Raw genomic sequence first — 13145 nt, forward strand, 5'->3', positions numbered from 1 at the left:
GAAGTAAGCCCCATAATAAATGGGGCTTTCTCCCAGGTAAATCAGAATCGGGTTGCAACCTTCATCTTACTCTGGAGTAGGAGCAAGCGACAGCAGGAGGTGCAAAGCAGCCGTGACCAGCCCCTTCGCTGGTTGGCCGCCTGCTCCTTTTCCTTCTGCTGCGCGTAAGGCTCAAAGCTGCCTGTCTGCTCTGATCTCGTGGCACACCTGAGGCAGCCTCACGGCACACTAGTGTGACGCAGCACAGCGGTTGAAAAACGCTGCCTTATCTGATCAACTGCACACCCTCCTTTTTCCCCAGTCCAGTTCCCTAAGTTATTCCAGGGCATAATTGACACTTTGGAACTTCAACCTGCTACAACTCAGCCTGCTGACCCCCAGCCTGGCTCCTCTTGCTGGGGGGGCCTCCTCTGTCTTCCGTAGTCATCAGGAGCCCCTTCAAGGGTTCCCAGTCCCTGATTATTTCAAACAACTCATTGACAAGGAGTGAGCCACTCCTGCCAAGCCCAGGGACTCCTCTTTGCCTATGGGAAAATTTTACAAGGTGGCCAAGGAGGACCTTCCCAAATTTAAGCTGCCCCTGGTGGATGTTCCAGTAGCTGCCCTGGGCTCTCCCTCAGTCCTGCCTACAGACACAGAAAGCCTGCCCAAGGATCTGGTTGACAAGTTAGCCGCCAGATGGGTCTTTGAAGCATCCTCTAACTCCCTCAGGGCCTCCATGGCTTCCTGCCTTAGTGCTTGGGCACTAGTTTTGTGGATGCAAAAGTTTGCAGAGCAATATCAACTGCCTTCCAAGGTGCGCTCTGACCTCCGGAGAATGGCTTCTGTGGCAGCATTTATAGCAGATACCTCGGCAGACTCTCTTCAACTCTCAGCGAGAGCCATGGCTGCTGGGGTGGCAGTTCGCAGAAGTACTTGGGTACGTAATTGGGACATAGATGCTGCGTCACATGACAAGGTGGTAGCCCTCCCCTTCAGTGGGGCCAGGCTTTTTGGAGAGGACCTGGAGCCCCTTGTTGTGGATACCAAGGGGAAGGGCAAGGTCCTTCCCACCAGACCCAAGCCTGCTAGATCTACTAACTAGCCTCGTCAGCATTCCTTTCGTGCCTCCTTTCGTGCCCACCCCTCAAGTTCCAACTCGGAATTTCTACAAATCCCAGCACCCCATCTGGCAGCCTAAGAAGTCCTCCTTCAAGCCCCGCTCCCAGCAGTCCTCCCGTTTTCCTGCCAAGTCCATCTCCAAACAACGACTGCCCGCCATCCTTTGCCATCCCCATAGGCGGAAGGCTGCTGTTATTTGCTCACAGGTGGGACGCCGTTACAATGGACCAGTGGGTGAAGGACACCGTACACAGGGGCTACTCCATCAAATTCAAAGCCGTTGCAAGGGACAGATTCATGCAAGCCCGCAGGCCAGCTTGCCCAGTCAAGCATGCCCAAACACTGGAGACCATTCGCCATCTACTACAGATTGGAGCCATCGAGCCTGTCCCAGGACCCGAGTGGGGCCAGGGGGTCTACTCGCACTTCTTCACTGTCCCCAAGAAGTCTGGAGAGACCAGAGCCATTCTTGACCTCAAATGGCTCAACAGATGGCTAAGCCAGCACCGTTTCAAGATGGAGATGCTCAGATCCATCCTGATGGCCTTAAGGAGGAATGCTTTCTTGGCCTTGCTGGATCTTCAGAAGGCTTATCTGCATTTGCCCATTCTACCATCTCACAGGCATGTTCTCCATTTTGCCTACAATGGCGCTCATCTCCAGTACCGCTGTCTTCCATTTGGGTTGGCTTCTGTGCCGAGAGTATTCTCGAAGGTTCTGGTGGCTCTCATTGCACACCTGCGCACACAAGGGGTGGCAGCTTTCCCTTTTCTCGACGATATCCTTCTGAGATCGAGTTCATTCGAACAGGGACAGCTACACGTTAGCAGGACCATCCACTGCCTGGCCTCCCACGGTTTTGTGATCAACAGGTACAAGAGTCATCTAGTTCCCTCACAGCACATTCTCCTTCTGGGTGCCATCATAGACACGCGCCTCTATCAGGTCTTCCTTTCTCAGGAGCATCGGGACAACTCCTGGACATGTTTACTTCATGCCAAGACATCATTCTGTGGACCAGATTCAGGGCAAGAGCCTTTCAACCTTGCTCTTGCCCTTCCAGGATCTCATCACCAACCAGAGGAGCAAGCTAGTAAAGCTGGACCCGGCCTCCAAGCTGGACCTTCACTGGTGGCTGCAGCCACGCAGACTGAGCCAGGGTTCCCCCATTTCTGTGGTTGAGCAAACAGTTCTCTATAAAGATGCCAGTCTCCTGGGCTGGGGGGCCCATCTGGGGGACAGGACAGCCCAGAGAAGGTGGTCTCCGGCAAAGGCAGCGCGAAGCATCAACTACCTAGAGCTTCGAACCATTCTGTTAGCACTGAGGGCCTTCGCTCCCCTCCTGAGGACCAAGGACATTCTGGTTTATACGGACAACATCTTGGCCAAGGCCCACATCAACCAACAGGGAGGACACACACTCAAAGTCACTGCAGACTCAAGCCCGCTCCCTGTTCCTGTGGGCAGAAAGGAATGTTGCTTCTGTCAACGGGCGGAATACATTCTGGGAGTCAGCAACACCATGGCCAACTGGCTAAGTCAAAAGGAAGTCGACCAGTCAGAATGGCAGCTCCACCCTCAGGTTTTCAGGATGCTTCTCAAGCAGTTCGGCCCCTTCAGCATGGACCTTTTCGCTTGTCACCTCAATCACCAAGTTCCTCAGTTCTTCAGCAGGGGTCGTTGTCCTCAGTCTGCGGGCACAGATGCTCTTCATCTTCGTTGGCCAATGGGCGTCTTATACGCTTTCCCTCCGACCAAGCTCATCCCCAGGGTCGTCTCCAAGATCAGGTTGGAGCGGGTGGAGGTGCTACTAGTGGCTCCCTTCTCGCCTTGTCATCCTTGGTTCCCAGATCTGATAGAGATGTCCACCCTCCCCCCCTGCTCCTGCCATCGAGGGAGGATCTGCTCCTGCAGGGTCCAATCTGTCACCCTCAGCTTCAAATGTTACACCTAGCTGCCGAGGTTGAGCGGCGCAGACTAACCACCTTGGGCTATTCAGATCCTGTTCTCAGAACCCTGTTAGCAGGCAGACGGCCCTCCACCAACAGGGTCTACAATTATACCTGGTGGGCTCTCGCAGTCTGGTGTGCCTCTCGCAATACATCTCCTGAGTACATTAAGGTGAAAGACTTCTTGGAGTTTCTCCAGTCGGGCCTCAAAAAGGGCCTTAGTACTTCCACCCTCAAAAGGCAGACCTCCGCTATCGCCTCCATTCTAGGTTACCCAAGGGTACTAAATTAGCTTCCCACCAACATATGAGGAAGTTTATCCAAGGAGTCTCCTTGTTCAATCCTCCCCTATAGCTAGGGCCCCTTCCTGGAACTTTAACCTGGTCCTGAAAACCCTTTCCAGACCACCCTTTGCACCCTTGGCTACCTGTTCCCTCAAACGCCTTACATATAAAACTGCCTTCTTGGTAGGGATTGTATCAGCCAGGAGAGCTTCTGAGATAGCGGCCCTCTCCATGGCCAGGGAACTTTGCCAGGTCCACGAGGATCAGATGGTTCTCCTCCCGGATCCCTCCTTTATGCCTAAGGTAAATTCCATGTTCCACAAGTCCCAGGAGGTTATCCTTCCTTCCTTCTGCCCTAACCCTTCCCACCCTCGGGAGCGTGATTGGCATTGCCTGGATGCGCAAAGGGCCTTGGCCTTCTATCTTGATAGGACCTTCTCCTTCAGAAAGACTGAGGCTCTATTTAAGCCTAGGAAACAGGGTCTCAAGGTGTCTCCTTCCTCTATCTCTAGATGGGTGAGGGAGGCTATCGGTGAAGCCTACAAGGCACAGGGGGTAGAACCCCCCACTGGCATAGTGGCTCACTCTCTCCGTGCTGCAGCCACCACTGCGGCCTTCAAGGCTTACCCTTCCTTAGAACAGGTTTGCAGGGCTGCCACATGGAGCTCTCCGCACACCTTTGTGAAGCACTACAAGATTGATTCCTTTGCAGCTAGGGATGCTGCCTTTGGCCACAGAGTGCTTCAGAGCGTGGTCTCCCACACTTCAGGCAGCTCCCGCCCTTGAGGAGCGCAACTTGGGTATTACCCACCTTCAGCTGACTGAACCCACCATGGAGAGCCCACCGGAGAAAGGGTAAATTTGAGCTTACCTGTGAATTCCCCTTCTCGGTGGACTCCATGGTGGGTTCAGTCCCCCCCCCTCGCAGCCAGACACTCATTCTCTCAGCTCCAAGATTCTGGTTAAGTTGATCCAGTGGTTTCTTCTGGTTAGGTTGCTCTAGTTGATGCTTTTACCTTACTGTGCAGTTTGTGTTTGGAGAGGATGTTCCTTCTGGCTTTTGCAGTCTGGGAAGCCAGGGGGCGCTCCTCACCACAGGAAGTTTTCACTTGACCTGCTTGCCTGGGATGAGGAGCCACCCACCTTCGGCTGACTGAACCCACCATGGAGTCCACCGAGAAGGAGAATTCACAGGTAAGCTCAAATTTCCCCTTTTCCAGATATGGATTTCATTTTAGGTACTGCATCTATTTTCTAAATTTCATGAGCAAGTAAATTATTACTATTTCAAGAACACTGGAGAGTCATAAGTGACTTTTAGTTTTATTAAATTACTAGACTTTCTCAGAGTAAGATGAGTCTTTTATACCATCAACTAATAGCACAATCTTTTGAATATCCACTCAGAAGCAAGTTCCATTGTGTTCAGTGGGGCTTACTCTAAGGAAAGTGTGTGTAGGATTGCAGCCCGAGAAAACAAAAGGCCATGAAAAAATAGTATTATAGGGCACAGTCCTTCCTTGTGTGATGATGCAGTGCTCACAAAGAAAAGGGTTTCATGTATCTTCTGCATGGTCAAGTTACTTGAGCTCTGGCGTAATTTGTAATTTGCTTGAGAGAAGAAGGAAGACTGAATTGAGATAGGTGCATGGAGTCCTTTCATTGGATTACTTGTGTTTATGCCTGTTGTGTACACAGTGCCGGGAGAGGAGAAACAGGGTCCTCCTGAGCCCTTTTGGAATTCCTTCTGCTCATAGACAAATCCTTGAAGGACCATGCATTCTAGGTTTATGAAAGAATTTCCCCCTGGAAAAGGGAGGAATACTATTTCCCCTGGAAGGGGGGGGAAGTATCTTGGCATGTATTCATGCCACCGTGATCTGCCCCCAGTCGACCCCTGCTGTCAACGTACTTGCTCCAGCAGAGGTTCTGTGCAGAGAGCTCACAATCTGCCAGCATAGGATTGAACTTTTAGTTTTCCACATTTATGAGATTTTCTCACATTTAACAAATTTCATGGTAAATGTTCAGGCTTCCCAGTGTACACAGTCGCCAGTCTGCCTACTGAACCTCTTCAGGTCAGTTACTGTTGTATGTAATCATTTTATTACTTTTTTTTTTCTTCTGTCCCTGACTGCATAAAACTATGTTTCTGCTCTACCTCTCATGTTTTCTTCTTGACCAACTTTCAATAGCTGTCTGCTACCTTTTACCACCTCACGTTTCCTTATTGTCAACAGCCTTTGCCCCTTTTTGGTTGCATGATTCATACTTTTTTGTACTCTCCTTTTATTTGCTCCATAGATGGGTGTGACATAGATGGGTGTAGCACCAGAGCTCCATAGATGGGTGTGGCAGTGATGGAGCTTGCACTTCTCATGCTGGCCGTCTGTTTAACCTTTATCCATAACAGCTTCTGTGGTACTTCCACTGGAATAAAGGAGTATTTTTTTAATGTAATAAGTAAGGTATTGGTGGATCTAATTGCAAGTGGAAAGTCACTTATATTTGATCAAACCACCTTTATTTCCATAGTTAACCCTCTTGTCTTAACTAATCTGCTGAAAATATTGAAATTAACAAAGCCATAGTAAAGCATTTGCACAGTTAAGGTGCTAAGGGCGCAATCCTAACCCCTTATGTCAGTGCTTTCCAGCACTGGCATAGCAGTGCCAATGGGGCATGTGCTGCATCCTGCAGTTGGGTGTCAGTCACGGAGGCCTCCTCAAATTAAGGGAATGTTTGTTCCCTTACCTCAGAGCTGCATTGCCCTTATGTCAGTGCTGAAAAGCACTGACATAAGGGGTCAGGATTGCGCCCTAATATGGAAACAAATCTCTAATGCAATCAGTAACTTGTGTGCTGATGTTTTTGTGAAAAAGTAATTAATTTGCCTCAGTAATTATTTTTTAAAGGTACACATTGAATATAGCCAGGACCTGCAATTTGTGCTAAAGCAGTTACTGTACACTACTTCTTGAAGCAGAAATAAAAGCTACAATCTGAAATAAGTCCAATTGATTTTAAGTGGATCTCTAACAGTGCAATCCCGCGCTCATCTGTCAAACTCCTGTGGTTCTGAAAATTGCGAATGAAAAGGACAAGTGTATTTAGTTCATGAATGTGGGCCAACTTTTAAGGTCTCAATTTTCATTGGGTTTACTTTGTGCTTAAGTAATTATACTGCTTGAGACAGTAGGAGAACATCAGCTATATGAATAGACTGTTCATTTATTGCTTCCGTAGTGGCCCAGAAACAATGTTAATACCCTGTTGATTTAAACCTATGTTTACAGAAGCAGGGTCAGTGAATGGTCACAGTTTGTAATTGACCATAAATTTTATGCTTTACCAAACAGAACAAAGTAAAGACATACTTATCTGTGTGACTTTAAAATATGGTTAACACAAGACAGAAGTCACATCTTGACATTTGTTGCTGATGGAGGTTTCTTGCAGGATTATTTTTTCCCTTTAAAATGCATTGCCTTGTATAGCATATCTGCAAAAATATTGTTTACTAAATACCAATACAAATAAAAATAAAAGTATTTACACTTATAAGTAGTCTGAGGAATGGGCTTTTAGTAAACAATATCTTTGCGGATATTGGTGACAGTCAAAAGTATGTTATAAGCTCTTTGTCAAATATTTATCTAATATTCAAATAACTTATTTTTTATTGAAATTGAGCACTGATGGGTATCATAAGTGTTAAGAGTGTTAGGAATGAGGGTGTCAATCTTTATTGCAATGCTAACATTATTTTATGACTTGTTTCCAAGTATATATGTACAGGATGACATGGTTTTCTTTGCCTTTAACCAACAGATGAACTGGTAATTGAATGCAATTCTTTTGCCTTCTTCCATACTATCAGGATATGTTATTAATAGCAGGGAAAATAGTTTCAGTGGTGAGCTTTTCATTGGGAAAATGTGAGGGGAAAGGGTTAAAAAATTCCCCTCTGCTGCAATCCTAGTTCAGACCTCCCCCACCCTATAGTTGCTGTTTACAAAAATGAGGAGATGCTACAAGAAGGCTGAACAGCAAAATCAAGAAACAAGGGTAAAAACCAGCAAAACTAACTGGATCAGCAAAGCAGCATTTCAAAACATATAGTACATTCAGCAAACAGAAAGCAAGTCTCATTGCAGGAGTGGGAGAGTGTAATGGTCCATTTGATGGCTAAAAGTCTCTTCTTGATGGTAGGAAGGTGCTGTTCACCTGGCTGTTCAACTTTTGACTGAAAAAGGTGATGAGAGATGACACCTTCCATGTGCTGAGCTAGTGATGCTGCAAATTCAGGCTCAGAAAATTGAAAGGAATAATATGTCTCATAGGATATACAGCTTCAGGAGTGTGGGTCTGGTTTATAGCAAGGGGTCTATTGAGCCTAGTTAGGATTTCATTTCTTAAGGCCTATCAAGAGGGCTGTGTGACAGAAAAGTTAACATTGGGTTGACAAGGTAAAATCAGAGCAAGAAAAGTCTCTGCCTTTGGCCATGTTGCTAGGCCCAGCTGCAACCAAGAGTGATCATTAGCACATAACAGGTCTGGGAGAACTGTGGAGACAACCGCTTCACAGGGCCCTCGGATAAGGTACCAGGCTGCTAAATTGACTTTTAGGCCGCTTGAATAACAACAAGGTGCAGCTGTGAACTTTTCAGGTTGGGGGGGGTCCACCATGAGGGAGAAGGCCTGTGGCACATCCACACCTAGAATGTTCAGCTGGATCCAAGTTCTAATTGGTGGATGGGTCAGGAGACCTATAAAGGTGGAAGGAAGTAGCTTTCCTTTGTCTTAGTTCATCTCTGGCCAAGGGAGGCTCAGGCTGGAGCATGGTTCAAAAGGGTTTGGTAAACTGACCTGACTATCAGGTTTAGAAGCTCTTATGGTTATAGAGCAATTGGCAACTGAAAGAGGAGAAGCCTGACAGGTGTTAAGTGGCTGGATGGGTTTATAGCCGGTTAATTACTTCTAGGGGCAATAAGCAGACTGCATGATGGGGGGGAGACCGTGGAGCCTGTAACAGGCTGCTCAACATAGGTTTGGCAAATTGTGAGATAAAGTGCTGTTAGTATCTGGTGCAAAGGAATTGGTGAACTGTTTCTGGTTGGGCCAGTCAAGAAACTTCTAGGACTTGTCTCACAGCAGTGAGATAACTACTTGTCCCAGTTAGTGGCTGAGATAAGTTGATGCTCTGAGCCCTATGTTGGCTCTTTTTGAGGTTGGCTTGAATCTTGCAAGACTTTGCAGCGTGATGGATGTACCTATTTGAGGTGTGGCTTTAAATGATTATATTGTCAATGAGTGTAATGGCGTATGTTGATTGAGTGGCTAAGATGCTGTCCACCAGTTGTTGGAAAATGGCAAGAGCCCAATAAAGAGTGAATGCATCAACCTACACCAGGGGTCTCCAAACTGCACCCCATGGACTAGATCTGGCATAACGAAAAAGCTGTCAAGGTGCGGCACTTTCTGTTCCATGTGGCAGTTGCCTTTCTTTATGCCCAGTCATTCCACAGCCTTGCACCAGGCAGCCACTACCCCACCCCACCCCTGGAAATCAGGGCACACAGGGTGACAGTGGCTGCCTAGCATGAGGTGGTGGAATGACCCAGTGGAAAGAAAGGCGACTGTGGCGCGAAATGGAAAGTGCCATGCCCAGACAGCTTTTTTGTTATACAGCAAGCCACGGTTTGGAGACTACTGACCTATAGTGATGGTATAAGATAAGTTGGCATCCTTCAGTCTCGGAAGACTATGGTGTCACGCTCTGAATGGTAGTTCTGGAACAGAGTGTCCTCTCCAGTGCGCGAAGCCTGGGTAAAGTAGGTATGGAGGATAGGCTGTTACCCATGCAGCAAATCCCCCCTCTCCACGTCGCTGAAATGGTCCAATGGAAAGGCAGAGGCCAATACAGTTGGTTCCAGCGGCGTCGCAGGAGTTGCCAGAACGTGACTGTGTTCAGCCATGAACTGCCTCAGGGACTCTGGCTCCGGATTTTGCCTCGAGGTTGACTCCTGATGGTATAAATGGTATCGCAAAAGCAGTAGGTTCATCTTGTAGAATGAATTCATCGGATATTCTGGAAATCAAGGATAAAGGTCCCCCACTGGTAGTCTTTGGAACAATCAAATAATAAATAGATGGCAGGCTTCTCCCCACTTCTCATCATGACAATCTGTGAACTGAGATTCTTTCAAAAGTCAGAAAGTGGTGGTTGGTTGGTTGGCAACCTTCAGTCTCAAAAAACTATGGTATAAGCCTACAGCACCCGGTATTCCCAGGTGGTCTCCCATCCAAGTACTAACCAGGCTTGACCCTGCTTAGCTTCTGAGATCAGATGAGAGCAGGCATGTGCAGGGTAATCAAGGTAACCCCTTAGTTTAACCCAGAACCATGTAATAGTTACTTGAAGGCTCCCGACTATAGTGTCCTCTTTTTTTCTTCATAACTAGTAGAATGATCAAGCAGTGACACAATGACTCAAAACACTACTTTTCCCATTCTGAATGGAAAACCTTTCTTTGATATTCATATCTTACCACTGCTTTCTTATTTAAATACAAAATATTTAATTTTGTTGTGGGGGGAAGCAGACTACAAATAGCAAAACCAATGGTTGCATTTTCAACAGTATTGGCTTTAAGCTATTTTAGTCTTAAAATGTGCTTCATTCAGTAGTTTAAAAAGATCTCCCTAACTGAAAAACATATTTGCTGACCCTTATTTCACATCTGAATGACCGGAGGTTGACACCATGATGACAGCTGGTTAATGCAGCTTGAGATTGTAAAGTGCGTGAGTTTATGTAAATATTAAGACTGATGACAAGTGTGTTGGAAGCTACTTCAAGTAATGTCCTAAATTTCGCAGATTAACTAGACCAGTCTCCATTTATGTTTGAATTAATCATCCTAAAGGATTTTAGATTGAAAGGAAATGAGTAGAGCAATTATAACCGACCTCTGTAAGCAGAGTTAGTCATATGTAGTGTGCAATATTATGATTATGGAACACTTGATTTCAGATATCTATGTTCTTGGAGCTTGCAAAGTTCATGTTGGTAATAAGTTCTGTGGCATGAGTTTCACAGATCTGGAGGAGCAAAGTCAAGTCTTCAGATCCCAAAGACCACACATATTCTGGTCCCTTTGCCCCATTCTCTGAACCTCCATTCTAATCACCAATTTGTTGCTTTTCAACTAATTTCCAGCACCCATATTTCCTAGCCAGAAATACTATCCGCTCCAGCATCCTTTTGGGATCCCTCCATGTATTGTGGGATAGAGATGAGTAAATAGTCTGAGTGCTTCCACTCTGGTCCTTAGCTTCTCCTTATCATCTTTATTTAGAATATTTCAGCACATAAGTTCTCAAAGAGGTTTATACAGCAAAAAGAATGAGATGATGTCATACCCCAGAAGGAAGGCAGTAGAGTCATTTTCAGCCCACTCAGAGGCATCACTAGGATATGCATCACTCAGTGCGAGAACTCATTGTGTCACCTCCATGATGGACCTCCTCCTGTACCAGACCATGCATAATAAATTACAGTAGCATGCTGTACACACAGCCTAAGTGCAGTGGCATCTCTAGGGTTGGTGTCACCCTTATTAACTTTATTTATGTTATTTAAATACAGGCGTGAGTCACTTCACAACAGACTACATATATGATGGTGGTCAAAACTCAATGAAGAGACTCTTAATGAGACAGTAAGGACTCCCATAGCCTGCAGCAGAGTGTCTGTTTACACAGCAAAGGCACTAGATAGTGCTTAATGTTTGCTTAACAACCTCATCCTATAACAACGGGAATTGGAGAACATATTCCTGTCATCAAGTGATGCACACCTGTATATAACAAAACTGATCACCCAGCAAATCAGTAACCAACAAAAAACCAGTGGCCAACTTGATAACATTACACAACTGAATAAGAGTTCTAGGATTAGCTCTGATATATGGAAATAAGAACTCACTCTCGTTGAGAGCTGAATGTTATTGGTTCCCCGCTGTTGTCATAACAATACCTCATTGGATCTCGGAACAAATGGTCTTATTGGTCAGTTTTGAGTTAAGGAAATTCACCTTTTGTTACATAAGGCAGTTCATATTTTCCTTTTCTGTTTAATTGGCCATAACCTTTGATAAAATACAGATAATTCAACATGGTTTGTTTCATTGCATTCTGCAATGTATGCCATGAATGGTATACAACATGATGGTATTATTCAAAAATACTGAGATTGTCACAGTTTTGGTCAGTAGTGATATCAACCCAAGTGCATTACCCAGTGCTGTCTGCACTTCCCTAATGACACAACTGGGCCCACTAAACAGTTCTTTTCCTCTTTTTTTGGGTTAAAACAAAGGAGTCTGGGGGCCCAATCCTATCCAACTTTCTGGCACTGATGCAACTATCCCATTGGGGCATATGCTACATTCTGTGGTGGAGGGGCAGTCATGGAAGCCTCCTCAAGGTAAGAGAATGTTTGTTCCCTTACTACAGGGCTGATCAGCTCTGGAAAGTAGGATAGGATTGGGCCTATGGAAAGCTGCAATGGAGGAATGAAAGGTACACGTGGAGAGACTGTTTTGACTCTTTCCCTTCTAGCTCCTTTCTACATTAAAATTACTCTCTCTAGACTACTTTTTCACACTCTTGTATAAACCTACTCATGAATTAAAATATTCCTTCGAGTTCTTGTTCTGTGTTTCCATTGTGTGAGGAATAATAAGTGGTTTCTCAAGATAGGGCCATCTCAACAGTAATACCCAAACTATAGAACTTCCTAAAGAGGCGCCTTCTGCTCCATCCCTGCTGACTTTTAGGTGCCAGAGGAAGGCAGTGCTCCTTTAGTGGGCTTTTGGGGCTCACTGACTTTTGTAAACTTTTTAAGGTAAATATTTTTAGATGATTCTGATAATTTTGCTTTGTGATCAACTATTGCCGCTGTGTTATTTTTGTTTCTTGATGCAGTTTTTAATTTGTTTTGTGGATTTAGAGGAACCTGTTAGCTGCCTTTTAGATTTATGGAGCAAAAAACGATTAAAATGTTGTAATAAATATCAAGAAAATATGGGGTCCATGTAGCTGTTTCTATTTTTCTTCTTGCAGGCAGGAAATCAGAATGATTTTAAACTAGGAAACAAGCAGAAGGAAGAGAGTTCAGCTAACTCTTTCCCACAGCCTGCCTGAGTTGCTTTAGATTAGAAACAACTCAGACTATAAACCCGCAGGCAGGGCCTGTCCAGTGTTCATTGGTTTTTAGGCACTTTATAAATAAAGGAAGGTATCACAGAACTGAACTTATTGCCCAATTCTATTTGCGAACTGCACTACCAGAACTCGCGTTCCAGTAGCACAAAAACTGGGTCACATGTTGTTGGACTGCTGCAATTGCAGCAACCTTTCTGGATCTCCCAGAAGTGGTAAGTAGGTGGGGTGGGGAGGAGGATTGGGGCAGGGTGAGCAGGGTTAGGTATCAGTGGTGCCATTTCTGCTGATATCCTATGTTCCCACCCAGCCTTGTCCTGCTCCCTTGGGTCTGCTCAGATTTGCATTAGCCAAAGAGCTGGTGCAGGTCGAAATAGAACCATTCGAGACCATTATGCGGGGGACTAGGTAAGTACAATTTTCTTTTACTTGCCTCTCCATTGTGCCGCTGGTGGGCTGCTATGAGATACAGGAAGCTGGACTAGATGGGCCTATGGCCTGATCCAGTGGGGCTGTTCTTATGCCATGGTCCCCAGCCAGCCTACAGTATGCAGAAGCCATGTCAGCACTGCTGCATCTTGCA

At 45.8% G+C, this 13145-nt stretch overlaps 1 protein-coding gene and 1 pseudogene across 1 annotated transcript in view; one reads left to right on the top strand and one right to left on the bottom strand.

The window, feature by feature from the left end:
* The window catches only part of LOC136655677 (uncharacterized), a 75925-nt gene that overhangs the window by 41849 nt on the left and 20931 nt on the right, over positions 1 to 13145 (top strand). The gene's annotated exons all lie outside the window — the stretch shown is intronic.
* On the bottom strand, positions 9603 to 9719 carry LOC136656454 (5S ribosomal RNA; annotated as a pseudogene).

This window comes from Tiliqua scincoides, chromosome 6 (assembly GCF_035046505.1).
Source record: "Tiliqua scincoides isolate rTilSci1 chromosome 6, rTilSci1.hap2, whole genome shotgun sequence".
Taxonomy (NCBI): domain Eukaryota; kingdom Metazoa; phylum Chordata; class Lepidosauria; order Squamata; family Scincidae; genus Tiliqua; species Tiliqua scincoides.